Source organism: Helianthus annuus, chromosome 16, assembly GCF_002127325.2.
Source record: "Helianthus annuus cultivar XRQ/B chromosome 16, HanXRQr2.0-SUNRISE, whole genome shotgun sequence".
Classification (NCBI taxonomy): domain Eukaryota; kingdom Viridiplantae; phylum Streptophyta; class Magnoliopsida; order Asterales; family Asteraceae; genus Helianthus; species Helianthus annuus.
The window spans coordinates 52,369,897-52,378,753 of record NC_035448.2 but is presented as its reverse complement, the minus strand read 5'-3'; the positions used below and the strand labels follow the sequence as shown (position 1 = coordinate 52,378,753).

The window sequence follows — 8,857 nt, the reverse complement described above, 5'->3', positions numbered from 1 at the left end:
CTTCTCCACATATTTTACTACATCCCTCTTCATTCCGGGCCACCAATAGTTTTGTTTCAGATCGTTGTACATCTTGGTTGCCCCCGGATGAATTGAATAACGGGATTTATGAGCTTTGTCAAGTAGGAGCGTCTTGACTCCAGAGGAGTTTGGGACCCATATTCTTTCGAATCGAGTTTTCAACCCGTTGTTACCATCCGCCAAATCCTTCAGCTGACCGACTATCCTTTCCTTTTTCAAGTTTTCCTCTTTCACTGCCTCTGCTTGTGATTCTCGGATACGTTCTAGTAGACCTGAGGTTACAACAAGCTGCATCGCCCTCACTCGTATTAGGACATAATCCGATTTTCTGCTCAAGGCGTCCGCAACAACATTTGCCCTTCCGGGGTGGGAATGTATTTCGCAATCGTAGTCCTTTACCATTTCTAACCACCGCCTTTGTCGCATATTTAACTCCTTCTGATCGAAGAAGTATTTTAAACTCTTGTGGTCAGTAAATATGGTGCACTTTACTCCGTACAAATAGTGCCTCCATATTTTAAACGCAAACACCACCACCGCTAGTTCGAGATCGTGCGTGGGATATTTCTTTTCATGCACCTTTAATTTCCTCGAGGCATAAGCTATCACTTTGCCTCGTTGCACTAAAACACATCCGAGCCCCGAAAGTGAGGCATCCGAATAGACTACCAGGTCTTCGACTCCGTCCGGCAACGTTAATACCGGAGCTTGTGTTAACTTTTCTTTTAGCGTTTGGAACGCTCTTTCTTGTTCAACACCCTAAATGAATCTCTCCTCCTTCCGAGTTAATTTAGTTAAAGGCGAAGCAATTTTGGAGAAATCTTAGATGAATCTCCTGTAATATCCCGCAAGCCCCAAGAAACTTCTTATTTCCGAAGGGTTCTTCGAAGGGCTCCATTTTGACACGGCCTCTATCTTTGACGGCTCTACCACTATTCCATCGGAACTTATGATGTGGCCGAGGAATTGCACCTCTCATAACCAAAAGGCATACTTTGAGAATTTTGCATACAACCTCTGTCGTCTGAGTGTCTCTAACACTTCTTGTAAATGATGCGCATGATCTGCTTCACTTTTCGAGTATACCAGAATGTCGTCGATAAACACGATTACCGACTTGTCCAACATTGGCTTGCAAACCCGGTTCATGAGGTCCATGAAAGCCGCGGGTGCATTCATCAGCCCGAATGACATCACGAGGAACTCTTTATGTCCATATCGTGTGCGGAAAGCCGACTTCGGTACATCCTCTTCTTTGACCTTTAATTGGTGATACCCCGATCTAAGGTCGATTTTTTAAAACCAATTCGCACCTTGTAATTGGTCGAATAGATCGTCTATTCTCGGAAGCGGGTATCGATTCTTTACCGTGAGTTTGTTTAACTCCCGGTAATCGATACACATTCGCATGCTTCCGTCTTTCTTTTTCACGAATAGTACCGGTGCGCCCCAAGGAGACATACCCGGTCTTATAAATCCTTTGTCGAGCAAGTCTTGAATCTGCGACATTAGTTCTTGTAATTCTGATGGCGCGAGTCGGTTCGGCGCTTTTGCTACGGGTTTCGCGCCCGGAATCAATTATCCCATCGACATCGGGATTAGATCTATCGAGTATTCTTCGTCATCGATACTCAATTTACAGCCTTGACAAATATCACAAACTATGAAACTTTTGTTGTCCCCTATTCAACTTCTAAGGGCACAGATAATTTCGTCAATACAAATGAAGGATGTCGAATAAATCCATGTGAAATAAAGGATTTATTCGCACTCGTATCAAATAATACACGTACATGAATCGAGTTTATTGCAAATATACCTGAGACCACATCGGGTTCTGTTTTTGCTTCAGCCGCTGTAAGTAGGAAGGACCTGGCCTTCGCCTTTGGAGCTTCTGTTGGGGATTCTTTAGTGTCTTTCTTTCCAACTAAGTCCGGGCATTCGGACTTTTTGTGACCGGGCTGATAGCATTTGTAACAGACTGAGTCTTTACCCGGACATAGAGATGCCGTGTGCCCCGTTTTCCCACATATTGGACAAGGTTTGTCCTTGAAGCGGCACTCGCCCTTGTGCCCCTTTCCACACACCTTGCAACTCGGCGATCCACCTTTCACATCCGTCTTCCTCCTCGATTTAGTCGTTCGAGCTTTCTTTGTAGGGCTCAGGTTAACATCCATGCCCTTCGTTCACCCCTCTCGATTTGTTTCTTCAACTCCATCTCCCGCTCCCAGGTAGTGTTAATGATTTCCGTGAGGGTTTCATACTTTGAGGGCGTCATAAACTCCCAGTATTCAGCGCTCAAAATGTTGTAATAGTAGTATATCTTCTGCTCTTCAGTAGTTTCTAACTCGTCACAGAATCTGAGCTTATCCATAAAAATGCCCTTGATTTTATCAATTATTTCACCCCTCTGTCTTAACTGGATGAACTCCTCCTTGATCCTGTTGATGACTGCCTTTGGATTATGATGTTTCGGCTCCTATCTCCTTCTTTTTGTTGTCCCACCAATCCTTGGCTTGACCTCTCAACTGACCCGTTCCGTAAGCAATAAAATCACTCACGTCACAGTGGGTCCTTTCAAACACCCTTCGACGTCACTTAGCCATCTCTGGCATATTATCGGGTCGACCTCCCTGTTGTAGATTTGCGGTTTACATGCCATAAACTCCTTATACGAACACCCCTTACGTTCTCCAGATTTCTCTCTCATAAGGTTGACATTATCTTCCAACCTTTTAACTCGTTCTTCGACTAACGATAACACCGTGTTTTGAGTTTTGTCTATGAAACCGGATAGACTACCCTCAATTGCCTTTCCCACTTCTTCGGCAATTATTTCTTTTATTTGTTCGGTGCTTGTCGGCACCGGATCATCGTCATTCTTTTCTGTCATCTTGAAACTGAAATGTTTACATCAATTATTAAACATTTCGTTTATAACATAGCTTTATTTACTTCGGTTTAGCCAAGTTCGTAACTTGCTTTGACCGTTCTCAAGTAGTGCACTTTCCGGGTTTGAGTGTCTTAACACACTCTTCCCGTGCACATTTATTCACATCCCTTTTACTTACATAGGATAAAATCTACTAAAATAAATAGATAATTAATTCTTACCGGACGAACGATCAAGCTTGAACCGAACACTTGTTGACAACCTTGAGCTCTGATTACCAACTTGTAACGACCGTCTAATTTCAATTCGAATTTAATGAAATACGCATGATTTTATATAAATTGGTACTTTACTTCCAAAACAAGTACAAAGTTTAAGTTTTAAGATGATAACATACTAGTTGACTAATAACTAGTTCCAACATTCAAAACATGATTCATAAATTGTTTACATTATAAACATTGTCTAAAACAAAGTTAATCTATTGCGGAAGCTTCAAAAGTGCGTGTTCGGTTCTTCAAAACATGCTTGATCGCCATCCGGAAAGTCCCCATTGTCACCTAAAGTCAAAACCACTTAAAATGTTAGTTTTGACATTGATATAGTGCGTATAAACAAGTTCGAGCATCGAATCATGAAAAATAAAATAAAAATTCAGAACTGGTCATGTCGCCTTTCGCGCCAGACACCCTTCATTCTATCGCATGTCGCGACGGCTCTCGCGTGTCGCGCCGGATCAAAGTGATCCCTTCGCGTGGCGCGGGGGATAGCATTTTCCAGCAGGTGCAGGTTTTTGACCTGCATTTTCCAGCAGGTGCAGGTTTTTTACCTGCATTTCCTGCCATTGCAATAGAAACCATAAGGCGCATTTTTACCCAACATCTGGGGCTTAATATCACCGGCGCTTCATTACCAAAACTATGGCTTTGCGCTCTTGTGATCCGTCTTCGCCAATTTCTAATCAAAACACCATTTTACTACTACTAAACAATTGTTTAACCCGTTTGGCTCATTTACGGAATCCTCCGTTTCCAATGACTACCAAACACTTCCTAATCTATTTTCAACTTATTCAATCAATTGTGAACAACGACATTTCAACTAATACACGTCTTTATACTAAAACACAACCATGACAATTGACATATCCAAATTTGCATATTGTAACGAACAAGTTACATACCTTTAGAGCAAGCCCTTCAAACGCGCTTCCCCACCGGCTTGTCCACTAGACGCTCCGGCTACCTTTCCTATAGAGTTCAACCATAGCATGTTTCGAACTCTTTTCTTAACATATATCGCATAGTTTGCCGAAACAATATAAATATGCGTTTTAACTAGAATTTTCAGTTTTAAGCCTTTTTTGAGGCATTTTTACAAACACTTTAAAGGCAGAATTTTACATGGTTTGTTATCAAGTTCATAACTTGTCATATAGCCCAAATTTACATCAATTCAACTATCTTACTGAAATGTTAACTTCAATAATTTTGAAATCACTTCATAAATATCAATTTACACTAGAACAACCATCAAAATCCTAGTGTTTATCAAGTTCTACAAAACCCACTAATCACCTTCCATGGTGTTCATGGATTTTACTAGAATTAAGTATGATTCATCATATACTTGTCTAGGGTTTACTCCTAGACACTATGTTCCTGTTTCATCATATAACAAGCATGCAATCATCTAATTCGAATTCTCTAGGTTCACTTAGAAATTCCACTAGAGATTTCTCATAAAATTCTCATACCTTATGTCTCCTTTTTCACTGGGGATCACTATTCCGTGCTCGGAACTTGATTTAGAACGGATTTTGATCGTCAATTTGAGAGATTAAGTGTGAACTAGGGTTGTGGGGGTTTTCTCCTGGTCGCCCTGTGCTTGGATCGATCCAGAGTTTGGATTTTGATTTTATGTTTTATTAAAATTATTTTCAATTTAACCACTTTTGGTCCCCCAACTTTCATTTAGTTCATGTTTAGTGCTTTAACCCTCTCATAAGTTACTACAAGATTTTTATCTTACTAGGTTATTTTAAATCCTAGTTAGTTCACTTGTTTATTTACCAACCTTTTATTTTAAATAAAAGATTTACATTTTCAGGGTGTTACACCTTGATAGCGACTGTCCTTGAATTTTATTTGTTATCACCGCGAAACATACAACGAGAGAAACTTGTATTCTTTGATCTCATGTATTACACTAGGGGCTAAATAAATGATACAATGTGAAATGAAAAAGTATACATGCTTATTGATTTTTTAAAATAGAGTTTTTATAAGTTATACAATTTTAATATAATCTAAACAAATTATTTATATATTATCAGTTAGCGACATGTTGTTGCTTATTTGTGTTGTACATCCTGCATTGCTTCTTTTTTCAGTTTCTTTAACTTGTACGCTTACTTTTATATATTATACCTTTTGGTGGTATATATTGCTTGCTTTTTTGGGGTGCGTCATTTGCACCCCACTGATTCCTTTGACACCTACCATTCACTGTCGCCTTCGCCATGTTTTTACATTGGCGAGTTTCATGTTGTTATTGATTATCTTCTCCGTTCACCACTTTATCTAACAGGGGTATTTACATTTTTTCCTGTAAACCCCTAATCGTTTAGGTCTTTCACCTTTTATTCAGTTGTTGTTGATGGCTGTTGTTACCTTTTATTACTTGGTTTAACTTATTGGGTATACCTTCGGATTTGTTGTTGCGTGTGTAGTTTTGGGACGGCGGCTCGAAGGTTTGTTTCTTGGGTTTTTAACCTCGTGGCCAGAATTATTGTTTGTCACTGGTCATTTTATATCCTTTTTAGGTTTCTGTGGTCAAGACGATGATAATGTGTCTTCGTCTGAGATTTTTTATGTAATGTGGGTTTAGTTTGTTTATTTATATATGCCTGATGTGTGGTGAATTGTTTGGTTCCAGCGATTTGCTTACGTCAATGGTTCAATGGTCGATGACAATGGGAATGTCTTCATCAAAGATTATTTTTTGTAATGCGGGTTTGGTTTGTTTTTTTTTCATTAATCTAAGAGTTAAATGCCCGGATAGTCCCTGTGGTTTGCCCTTTTTTCACCTTTAGTCCCTAACTTTCTAAAATTACTGTTATAGTCCCCAACTTTTCAATTTTCGTTCTCGGATAGTCCCTGTGTCTAACATCAGTTAGTTTTCTCAGTTAAGAGGGTGTGAAATGACAATAATACCCTTTCCTGAAAACATTAAAAGAAATATATTATTTATTTATTTAATCAAGTGGGGTCCACCATCTTTATCTTCACCATCCACCTTTCACCACCATACCATCACCACTTGATTAAATAAATAAATAAATAATATATTTACAATTACTGATGAGTTGAGAACATCAATTCATTTATATTCAGCCATGAATTCTTACAGATCCTCAACAAAACCCACATCTCCAGGTTCCACGTTCATTAGATTCTTCCGTCGATTATTATCCTCCCCATCCACAAAACCCCCATCTTTCTCAGCACCAATTTCTTGCAACTCCGATGACATTCATGAGGTTTTCAACTACTTTGATGAGAATGGGGATGGTATGATATCGGCAACGGAGCTGCAGAACAGGCTGAGGAAGGTGGGAGGGGAAGAGGTGCAGTTGTCGGACTAGGAGGCGGAGATGGCGGTGAGGTCATCAGATGCTGACGGAGATGGGGTGTTTGGGTTGGATTTTGCGAAGATGATGGAGGGGGAGGAGGAGTTGAAAGGGGCGTTTGGGATGTATTCGGGTCGAGACGGGCGTGTGACTACACCGAAAAGTTTGAATAAGATGATGTGGCGGTTGGGGCAGTCGACGACAGTGAACGAGCGTAAGGAGATGATTGGAAGATTTGATGTTAATGGTGACGGGGTGATTAAATGAATAATATATTTTTTTAATGTTTTAGAAAAGGATATTTATGTCATTTAACACCCTTTTAACTAAAAAAACTAACTGATGTTAGGCCTAGGGACTATCCGGGAACGAAAATTGAAAAGTTGGGGACTATAGCTGTAATTTTAGAAAGTTAGGGACTAAAAGTGAAAAAATGGCAAGCCACAGGGACTATCAGGGCATTTAACTCTTAATCTAATGTTTGGTGAAGTTTTTGGTTCCGATGATTTACTTTAGACGTTGATGTTGTAAGTTGTTTGGTAATGGTGGTTAGATTTGTTGAACTTGGGTTCTGCTGTCAATGAGGATTACACTACTTGTTGATCCAAGACCTTTAACATAATGTAGGTGTGGTTTGTTTGTATATGTTAATATAAGATTTGGTATACTGTTTGATGCTTACCGGATGTGGTTTTAACTTTGGGTCTCTATGATGATGACTTCGTGCTGATCTGAGGGTTATTACAATGCATGTATTTATTGGTGATGATGTCGCTTGTCATTTGGCGTGGTATTATTACATGCAGCCATGATGAGCTTCTGACCCTTTGTCGGTTCGGTTTGTATACATGCTTCAAGTATTGAATGTATGTGTTGTTTGGTCGCTATCGTGCTTATCTATTTATATATTATCAGCCAAAAAAAATGTTGTTTCTTATTGGTGTTGTACATCCAGCATTGCTTCTTTTTTTAGCTTGTGTGAATTGTACGCTTGCTTTTGTTTGTTGTACCTTTAAGTGGTATATATTGGACGCTCTGGTTTTGGTGGTGCGTCATTTTTACCCCAACGATTTTTGCACTTCCACTTCTGTTGGTGTAGTATGTTGTTGTCGCTTAAAGGTATGCCTTTGTGATTGTGCATGTTTTTTGCGTTGTTTAGAATGGTTGTCATTTTTGTCACCCCAACCAATGGCGGAATCATCGGGGCGCGGCACTAGGCGAATCAGATTGCTCAAGAGAATCCATAACAACTGTAAAGCGACAATATTCATTACATTTGTTATCCCATACTAACAAACAATATAATCACATAAGTTATCACAGATTTCTTGTCCTCTCGAACAATACAAATCCGACAACCTAGATTTAGGTGAGTTTCTAGACTTCCAAGCATGATTTGATGTAGACTGCATACGTTAAAACAACTTCAATACAAAAGTATTGGTGAGTATACAAGTTTTGATAGTGTAGCGTAAATAGTTAAAAGTGCTGTGAATTACCGAATACATAAACGTGATACCTCAACATACATGCATAAAAGACAGATACTACCAGCTAAGTCACTCGAGCTGCGATTGCGATTGCTATTCATCCTAACTAGACCCCGTCGGGTACTATAGTACTATACTAGTTAAGGCGGGACCTTGCGAGTATAAGTCCTAACACATATGTAACTAGCATCACATGTAAATATGCATAACAGTTATTCGCAAGTGATAAACAGTTTAATTGTATAATTCGTCTTGATAAGTTTGTTTTGATAGGAACGTATGTTACACCCAAAGTGCGATAAAAAGGGTCGTGTATACTCACTGTCGGTGTTCAACAAGTAAACACAACTTGGTTGGATTGAAGGGAGCGCATCTGAGATTAGCCTGGTTACAGATTGATAGCATAAGCGATGAACGGTGTGTTAATCGGTGGCGAGTGAACTAAGTGTCAAGTGGCAATCCGATCGGATGGCTATCCGATCGGTTGACCATTCGATCGGATGTCAATCCGTTCGGAGGGTCATCCGATTGGATGGCCATTCGATTGGATTGACATTCGTTTGCTAAGGATGTGTCTGTGTATGATGGCTTTGAAGTTTTCGTTGTAGCATTTTGAAAACAGAGAAGTATCTCTACCTTTCAGGTCGTCGATCGAACAATCGTTCGATCGCATAACGATCCGATTGGCAGGACACTTAGTGAGAACAAGTTCACAGTAGGATTGTCATTCGATCGGATAGCAATCCAGTCGGATGGCAATCCGTTAGTTACTGATGATCTTTGAAGATTGTGCAGATGATTAAGTGTTGAAGTCCAATGTCA

At 39.7% G+C, this 8,857-nt stretch overlaps 1 pseudogene; it reads left to right on the top strand.

The window, feature by feature from the left end:
* Window positions 1-5,242: 5,242 nt before the first annotated feature.
* LOC110887932 lies at window positions 5,243-6,812 on the top strand (annotated as a pseudogene).
* Window positions 6,813-8,857: the final 2,045 nt, after the last annotated feature.